The following is a 10,339-nucleotide window of genomic DNA, read 5'->3' as shown; positions in this document are numbered from 1 at the left end:
TTGCAGTAGCATTGATCACTAATAATCCAAAGGTAGGCACCTCACAGAAATAGCCAAGGAGAATCAACCCTCCATAAATGAGAGTATCAGGATGAGGAAATATCCAGTGGCAGGACCACTAGAAAAGTAAATAAGTAAGGGTAAGGCTCAGAGAATAAGATAAATAATGTACTAACTTCCTAGGAACACTCATTAATATAGATTCATACTTTCGTAACAATTCTGTAGGTGTCCTCCGTCGATATCCAATGAGGATAGCTCACGAGGTAGTGTCATCAGTCGTACGATGCTTCTTCTTCTGGTTCCCATAGTCTGTACCCTCGTCTCCATTGATCGATACAATTGTTACATCATTTATTATATGAGGAAAGGTTCTCATGAGTACCCTCTTACCTAAGCTAAAGGTGTGAACAACGGCTAGTCAGAAATATGAAAACATCTATTGATATTATTTGGAAACAGCATTCATAAAAGTCTCTAAGTCATCATTTAACATAAGCAGCTTTAATAAGCTCTTTGTTTTCTAACACATGATCTAATATGGGGTGAGGAGCTGGATGAACACGATGTTATAGTCAGCACATTTCTGAAAGACGTCACTGATGCTAAGCTGTTTTGCTAAATATCTCATTCAATGAGTCGAGTTGAGTGGAAAGACTTTTGGGCCTTATTGATACACACGTTAAGAAATGGTTGCTTGGTGCAAAAGTTTTCAAAGACACATTAATTTGCAAATATTTTAAGAACATTCTGAACCTTAAATGTGATTTAACTAACGTATTTTCACAGTTTATTTACTATGATTCTAGACATTATGTGCTTGTTCTTTTTCCTACAGGTCACTTTCTAACATAAATATTTCTACAGAATTTAAAGCATTTTTAAAGTGCAATTCTAACACAGTGAGTACGTCGGTTTTCTAAATTCGGGCTCATTATTCCCAAAATCGATGTATAAATGTATTGGCAAAGAGTTAATTTAAATTGAAACTCTGACAGCTCACACCTTCTGAATATATACCATGCGTCTTGAAATTAAAAGGGCAATTTACATTTGTTTCAGCAAGTATTTTTCCAGCACACAGCCTCACACATATTCATTATTTATTCACACCTACATGCTATCTCAATGGGTCAGCACAGTGTATAAAAACATATTTTAATTCTGCTAAATTCAGGATCATGCTTGTTCACCAGTGAATACTGGGTCCACCACGCAGCTCACAGCACTTATTCAAATTAATGGTGGATCACCAAACTTTGTATTTAAGTTCGGGAACCCTGTAATTTCTCATGATCTAACATGAGAGAAGATGTAAGTATGGTTTTAAAATAAAAACTATACCCTGAGGCCACCTAAAATAATTGCTCTTCATGGGATCGGCTCCCTCCAAAGCTGAGCTCAATCCCAGTTTCTTCCTCAATTGTCTCGTACACAGGTTTTAGTCAGCTGAAGCCTCAACATTCTGTAATGACACCAGAAGCACTCTGCTGCGCTTTCCAGTCCTAGAATGTTCCTAGAGTTAGACCAAACAAGGCATCTCTACTTACAGCACCCACGTCAAACGTAATTACGAGAGCATCCTAATCAGAAATAGATATCCTTCTCAAATCTATTAAGCCTTTGCGCAAGCAATAGTGCGACACAAAGCAATACAGAGTGGTGCCTGCAAATCTACCATCCTACACAAAATGTGTTGTGCAGGGTGGCAAATCTCGATACTGTAAATAGTAAGCATTGGCCCTGCAAGATATTGGGTTATTGGTTGAGAGTGGTAGAGCCCCCAGTCAGGCAACAACCACAGTCCTTGTCATGGTAAACCACAAAAGCCACTAAATTAACCTGGGCTCAATGTTCTGGCAGCTTGGTACAAAAGCAGTCAGGCTTAACTTGGAGGCAGCGTGTAAAGAATAAAACACACAAACAGTAATAATGTAAACACACACTACAAGAAAAATCCCAAACCAATTTAGAAAAATCGAATAAATTATTTAATACATCAAATGATACCACAAGAACAAAAATCTAAGGAGATAAGCCTTTTTAATGGAAAATAGCACCTAAAAGCACAAAGCTAACCGGCAGTCATGCTAGACCAAGTACAGGTCGAACATAATGGAGCGCAAGTCGGATACACGGACCAGGTTAGACCCACTGAGTCCAGTCGTGAGGAGTTCCAATCACGTTGGAGAAGGCCGCAAGGAGGTGGTTTAGCGTTGCTGATGATCATGAGCGCTGTGTGCTGTCATCTCTGTTATATGAACAGCTGTGGTCAAACGTTGCAGATGGTTGTTACTGTAACTTAACATTGGCAGTCACCGATTGCTGTAGATTGAAGTGCAGCTCTCATGCTGCCCAGATGTGGCTAGCAGTCAATGTAGTATGAAAAGAGCGGACAGCAGGTCTCACCGGAGCTTCACCTTCGTGGTCGTTGAGGGCAGCAGAGTCTTGGTGTGAACTGGCCCATTCGCAAGGAGCCAAACATCAGGATTTTATCTTTTCATCAGGAGCAGTACACTCTGATGCCAGCCAAGGGGTTGGGACCTCAGGAGGCACCTCTTGGGGATCAGGGACTCACTCCAGCAGAGGGCAGTAGGGCTCATTAAGGACCAGTTGCAGGTCCAGTTGCAGCAGGTCAGCTGGGCAGTTGCAGGGAGGCCTCTGAAGGTTGTTATGTACCTGTAGCTCACACAGGAGGTCGCATACCTGTCACTTGGAGTCGCTCAACTTAGCCTAGGATGAAGGCAAGAAGGTCCATCCTTCCTTCTCAGACAACAAGGCTGTCCTTCCTCTGTAACGTCCAAAGGTCCAGGGGTATTTTGGAGTGTGGTTCTGGGGGGGTCCATTATTGTACTTGGTGCCAGCCTTTCTGTGGGGGGACTCCCTGTCCTACCACATATCTGGTTCTGGGAAGTTCTTCCTCCTCCCCTGGCAAGGTTCCAAACTGATGGGTTGACAAAAGACAAGGCAGGCCTGGTGACGGATTCCTTTGTGTGGGCAGGAGGCAAAGCCATTTGCAGTGTAAGTGGGGCTTGGTACAGCCCATTTCAGTCATCCTGCAAGGAAGTGCCATCCTGTCCACATCTAAGCCCCCTTTGTATTATTATCTGGAAGCAATACACAAACCCCAAGAACAGGGCCATTCACAGTCATGTGACACAGGGCACTAGCATAAGGCACAAACAGTTAGGACAAGAAAATGCCAAATTTCTAAAAGTGCAATTTTCAGAATTCTAACTTAAAATCCAACGGTACCATTAAAGAGGATTTAAAATTAAAATTCATTTGAGTGTAAACACCATATCTCTAACTGCTTCCAACTCAAAGTTATCACTTATTAAATGTAAAGAGGTAACCCAGTGCTAGTGAATGGGAGAGATAGGCATACCGACAGTGAAAAATGACTTTAGGGTTTTTTCAATGACAGCACATGTAAAACCTAAGCGCACATGTCCTACTTTTTAAATACAATGCACCCTGCCTTTTGAGCCTTTAGGGCCTACCCTAGGGGTGACCTATAGGCCTGGAAAAATATTTATTCTGTCAGGTCGAAAGGCAGTTTCAACCTGTGCTACAGGCTGCAGTTGCAGGCCTGAGACATGTTTTAAAAGACTACTTTGGGTGGTGGCACAATGAGTGCTGCTGCCCACTAGTAGCCTTTAATTTACAGGCCCTGGGTACATTTATTGTGATTTACTAGGGACTTACAAATAAATTAAATGCACCAATCAGGTAGATGCCAATTGTACCATGTTTAGGGAGGGAGCACAAGCATTTTACCACTGGTCAGTAGGGAAAGAGTGCACAGAGTTTAATGCCAACAAAAAATGGGTTCAGCAACAGAAGGCCAAAATCTGGGGATGACGCTGCAAAAAGGACCATGTCCAATATGCTCTAATCTAAAGTAAACAAAATGAGCATGGACCTGCTGGTGCTCCAAATTCACTTTTCCTAAGCAGCTGTCAGGCACATATTACATAACTGCATGCCAACTGGGTGATACACTCTCTTTCTGGTTTTAAACAAACTTTTAAACAATAGGATGCTTTATGGGCAGGGATTCACGGATACTGCAAGGAACCTATCAGTTTTTGTCCAGTGAGCAACTACCTGGGGGGAACTGTCTCCAGTGAATGCTTCAGGCTTGGCTGTGTAATTCAGGGCTCTTCGAGACGTCATGCTTGTCCTGCATCTTGAAGGGGGAACCATGATCTGTTTTTCAAAGGTTTGACGCTGCTGTAGACCTAAGCACCTGAAAAAACTGGATTCTTATCTTATCATATCTTACCATCTCTAAGAATCCTCAGGTCGACTGAACCTTTTTTCCTGCTGAATAGTGTGAAGGGAAGAACATCTAATTTCTCTATATAGCCAATTAAACTTACATTTTATACTCCAAAGATCACTGACTCCGAATTCCAAATGTAGGTGTTTATTACAAAGCCAAAAATAGTTGCACATACAAGCACCTCATCACAAGGTTAAGAAAATAAATGGGCACTTACACAAAGAATATCCTACTCAGGAGTCTCATCCGACTAAGGAGAAAAGTTGACTCCAAAAGCATCAGGCAACCAATAACTGCTCCAATCTCTATGTTAGACTTCATTAACCTAAAAAGAAAAGCAATTAGTCTATCCCTACACTATCTCTAAGGTGACATCCCTACTTAGCATTACTCCCAGGCAAGAGAGAAAACGTGTCAGTAGTGAAGACTTCCTTAGAAGTACACTCACTTTCCCAAAGCTATTGAGCTCGTTCTGAGATGCTCCTTCTAGCTTCCCATATAATCCTCAACTGCTTCACCCTCCGGGCACTGTCTCTAATACCAAATCACAAAACAGTAGAACACGCCCTCGTCACACCTCTTCGGCCAGGTCTCCCTTCTGTATTTTTCCATTGAAACTCTTACTTCATCTAAAGACTGTTGGGGTGCCCTTGGGTCCCAGACACCTTCTCCGCTGAAAGTATTGTATCTGCATTCCAGTGTACTCTCATGGTTTCTTCTCCTACCATCCTAACTCCTAAAACAAAGGGTTAGTCTTCCTAACGAGCTATGTGTCCTTGCACCTGCAACAGAAACGTATAATCAAAAAACTTTCCACTTGCAGAATTTGCTAACTGCATCTAAATTAGAGTCTTCCCAAGGGAACACTTTTCGGTCTACAATATTCAGCTAACATCAGAAACAAATAGGCCTTTCTCTTCAATGGAGATGTGATCAGGGCTTTACACATTTGAACACACAATTCTAAATTTACACTATAAGCATTGATTTCATTATACTTCATACATGAATAAGCAATATGCGGGTGCGGACTACCTGTGATTATGATGCACCCCTGCAATTTTCGAATAACATGGCGATCTATCTGTTGCCCCCTTTGATGACTAGTGTCATCACACCTTTACACAACTTCCTTGGAGAAAGAACCGACCTAAACAGAACTTGTTGCCATTTTCCCCAGTCTGAATCTCTCCAAATTCTTGAGGTTCTGATAGTGACTGTCCTGCAGTCTATCCATTCTCATCTCATTCTCCCTAAGAGCTTCCTCAACTTTGTTTCCTTTATACCACTTATAGGCTCTGACAAATCCCCACAAACAAACCACACAAACCACACAAACCACAATGATGATGAGAGGTCTCAATACCAGGATCAGCGCCAGGATACCCTTTGGGTGACAGCTGCGCTCAATAAGCAATAAATACATACAATACATAGCCTCAATGTCCCCATAGGTCTCAATACATAGCCAAGAAAACCTCTCCCCAAATTTGCAAACCAACTTCCCACCTGACTAAATCCTTTACCAACCTTTTCCCAAACTCCTTCTTCAGTCAGATCCTCTATCTCGTGGTGAATCGTAGTGATGTTACCTTTATATTTCTGCGACTTTGCTGTATTCATTGACAACTCATCATCCACAGTCGCCAACTTTCTAATCTTCACATCATTCAGAATTTCTCCCAAACTTGGTATTATTGCTCCAAAAACATCTCCAATCACTGCTCCTGCACTTTCAGCTCTTTAATGCTTTCCACCAATGCTGCTCGCCATCTTGGAATGGTTAGCAACAGATTTGCATCAATAAAATTTAAAGGGAAAGGATTCGGCTTGATCCTGTGTATGGCCGCCATCTTAGATAGGTCAAGTGTATATGGAACAAAACATCATGATGTTCTATCTAATAGGCATAACGCTAGCTTCGAAGTGAATGACCACAAGAATAGCAGGGAAAGATTTACATCAGTTTAAAATTCAGAGAGAAAGGTTTAACAAGTATTGATTGAGTCTTGGACAATGAAAGTGAAGGGAACATATTGATAATAACCACAAATAACAGTTAAAACTGACAAAGTATGATCAAAGATAATGATCATTGATTTTATAATTGTGTCAAATCGAAAGTGAAAAAATAATAATACATAAAGAATAAGGAAATAGTCTGGTGAAACATATATATTTCAGTTTTTAGAGCAGAAAATGTAACTTTTCATTGTTTCAACATTCTCTCAAGCAAATGAGATGTGCAGTTATACTCTCAAATTGGGATAATCACATAGTTTAAAAAAGAAAAGTCAAACTTTATATTCTATATGAAAAATCCCCCACATGTATTTACATATCCCTGATCTTTGGAGGAGATCCAATGTTTGGTGTAATTTTATGGTAGCTTAACCTATACCTATCAGTCAGGAACCAAATATGAGCAACTACCAAAAGATCACAAATCTGGTAGCATTACTGAACATTCATCAGGGGCGAGAGTAAAGGTAGAGACAGGTGTATAAGCCACTGACAGGGGTGAATAGTTTACAATATTACAGAAAATAATGAAATTCATCCTCAATATTGTGTCCCAGTTCTACACTCCGTCATCTACAAATCCAACCTCCTCATTTCTTCTCAAGGCCAGTTCCCTGTCCCAATTATTAGCTCTCGTTACTGAGGTTCTGTTTTGGTCTATATTCCTTCCATCTCCTCCCCCTTCTTGTTTTTGATCCTTTGGTGTTGACTTTGCTCCCAGTCTGAGCCTCTCCATCTCCACTAAAAAAGGAGACCGGTTTTCTACTTCTAATGTGCCTGCTGATTCTTCTGTTGGTACTGAACTGGCTACTGAGGATGATGAGGTTAAGCTACTAGCTGATGTCAATTCTGCTGTGTCTTCTCGCTGTCTTTTGCCTTCTCCAAACACTTTAACATTATCATACTTGTGGGAGAATGTATAAATTCTCCCATCTCTATAGTCTTTGTCGTCTCTACTGATTTTCTTATCTTTCTTGTCCCTCAAGTATATTTGGTAATCCTCTAGAATTTTATTGAGAATATCATAATTCTTTTTCACTGTCTCCTTCTGGTCTGACTGTTAGACATCCTTCTCTAGTTCTTCTATCTCTTGTTGCAATTTGAGACCTTTTCTCTCCGCATTTCTAATAAGAATGCGCATCATATTAAATGAGGCATCCTGGAGGTTCCCCTCCCACTCCTTAAGAGAGTCTTGATCAAGTCCTCAAAAGTAGGAAAGATTAAAATTCTGAGGCCTCTTGGGATTTTTCCATTTTCCATATATTTTGTCAAGGTGGTGCCATCTCTCACCATCTGGACATTTCTTGTTTTTTGAGTTTTTGGAATTTGGATTTTAGGCCCTCTGTCCTTAAGGTGCCGGATGTAGTTGCACTCAGCTTGGGTCTGGAAGAGAACAGGTCCTGAGCCAGTTCCTGTCTTCTGTCCTTGAAGTTTGCCATTTCAATATTTGTGTCTTAAAGTAAATTATATAATCCTAGGGTGAGTCAGTGCTAAGTATGGGATCAAATTTTAAAGTAGGTAAGAAGGATAGACAGTGGAACCCTACAAAGCACAGCACCTGACACACTATCCCTAGTCTGATGTGTTCATCTACTAAGAGTATCTATTGATCTGTGTGCACACTGAAAACGCACCCACTGCCACAATGCAATCCAATACAGGATTATCACAGTAAGAACAAAAAGAAAAGGTGCACCACAAGGAAAAATATTCAATCCATATCCACAGTTTGTTCTTCAAAATTCTTCTTTTTATTCAATTTGCATAAACACAATGATCTTCATAGTTTTGAGCAGCCGACGTGTTTCGTCCATACAAATGGACTTCTTCAGGGCTGTCAATTTAACAAAAAAATGTATATACATATAAATACATGTAACAAGGACATTCAACAGAAATTGACAAATTACAAACATAAATATATTAACACACCATTTATAAACATCGTACTAAATACAATCCTATTACTAAAAGGTTGTGTATACACAGAGGCGTAGCTAGAGCTTGTGGCGCCCGGGGCTATCCCTCAGATTGCCGCCCCTGGAGAGGGGGATGAGGGTTGCTGGGGAAAAAGGACCGAGAGACACATAGTATCGCCGCTAATAGTTACCTCGATTATGCAAGTTACATGCACATACATGACACCGTCCAAGGCTACACAGTTAAATACACCGGTGACCGGCAGTACAAAGGAGAACACACAGACTGCCACCCTGCAGGATTTCAGGAAGCGCCTAAAAACATGGTTATTCGATTAACGTCCCTAATCAGCAGCACCGCCCCCACCCTCCAGCGCCTAGATACCCTCACAGGTGATAAGTAGCGCTATGCAAATCCTGTTTGTTTGATTGAATGACACCCGATTTCCACACATCGTTTGTGCGCTACATTAGTTTTATCTGTAAAATTGTATGTCTTTGCAAGTTAAGTGACCACTTCAATGGAGATTGTGCTGTCTATAAATGACACTGTGCGAACACACCATGCTTTAATGATATATGTTCAACATTGTGAGTTCAGTGATGAAGCACTGATGGCAGCGACGCCACTCTGAAAATTGTTCGAGCACCACTGGGTGTTCCCAATCCTGTTTCTCTTGGTTATTACCTTCTCTGACTCAACGAAATTCTAGTCCCCCTCCCATATGAATGTGTCACAAGCCCTCTGGACATTATTAAGGCAGGTATTGGCCTGATAATGTGGTAACCAGATATTTTACTCATTTGCATTTTTAAAGAAGGGCGCATGTTGTGTGTGTTTTTAGTGTCTCACCAGAGTGACCAAAAAAAGAAGCCTGCTGTGGTAGGCCCTTTATAGTTTTCAGAGCTTGATACAGTTTCTGACAATTCTATGTTTATTTGTAAATTGCTGGCCTCTGTGCTAAGGCTGGGTGTGAAGCAGTCTGGATTCCTCCTTGCACAATTGTTGGCTCAATTACTTTAACCATAACTCTAAACCTAGAACACAAACCCCAACCACAAAAATGCGGTAAGACCCAATCGAAACACTTGTGTTCATCCAAACCTTAAAACTAACCTGCAATCTAAGCATAATCATACATGTATCTCTAAACCTATTGTTCATCCAAGCGATGCTAATAACTCCAGTCCTCGGTCCACCCCATCCCATTCATCTAACCATCACCCTCATCCTAGTTGTAACCTAATTCTTTCTAACACTAATATTGACTGTCACTCCAACTCAAACACTAATACCAGCTTTAAGGCAACCCCTATCTTGTGCCCTAACTCGAGAATAGCAGATCTTGTTTCAGTGCAAGATTTGTGCATGCTGTGGTGCCTTATGTTAAAAACAAGATCTGCAAACTTTAGTCCATTCTCTAGATGTCACCAGGCAGGTATGTGAAACTGCCCTATCGAGCCTGGCTTCCCCAACATTATTATTAATCTCAGCAGCAAGGCTTACTGCAAACATGGAAAAGGGCAGACCACAGCTCATCAGTTAGAGAATGTCTGAGCTCGCTCCTAGTAGAGAAACACTGCATACTCAGGACGGTGTGCATAACCTTCAAAGCCCTTCACCAACCTACCTAGCATCAGCAATTACACGTCACTGGGCAAAACAGAAACCCCAGAAAGAAAGAAGCACTGATGCGAATGGAATACTCTGCCACACAGTGGCACATATCCTGTGCTCTGTATACAAAGGCTATAGGCTACAATGCACCTGTAATACATTTGTGTCTGAGCATCCCATCGGCCAAACTCCAAAGTAGGCCCTTACTCCATCTCAATAACAGCACCCAGAATATGGATTTTTTATTTATCCAATAAAACTCCATATTCATGCCTCATAACACCTAACACTAACACTTACGTTTGTGACATTTAATTGCAGCCCTCTCCAGCACCTGCACAGCCACATATGCAGTGTCATTCTTAAATCAAATATTGTAGAGTGAAGAACAAACTGACTACTTAACATTCACTATAAGACAACACGTCTTTGCTAACATGGATTTCTATGACTTGGATGCATTTCTCAAAATATGTATCTACAAATTGCAAA

Source organism: Triturus cristatus, chromosome 5_2 (genome assembly GCF_964204655.1).
Source record: "Triturus cristatus chromosome 5_2, aTriCri1.1, whole genome shotgun sequence".
NCBI classification, from domain to species: domain Eukaryota; kingdom Metazoa; phylum Chordata; class Amphibia; order Caudata; family Salamandridae; genus Triturus; species Triturus cristatus.
This window is presented reverse-complemented; position numbering follows the sequence as displayed.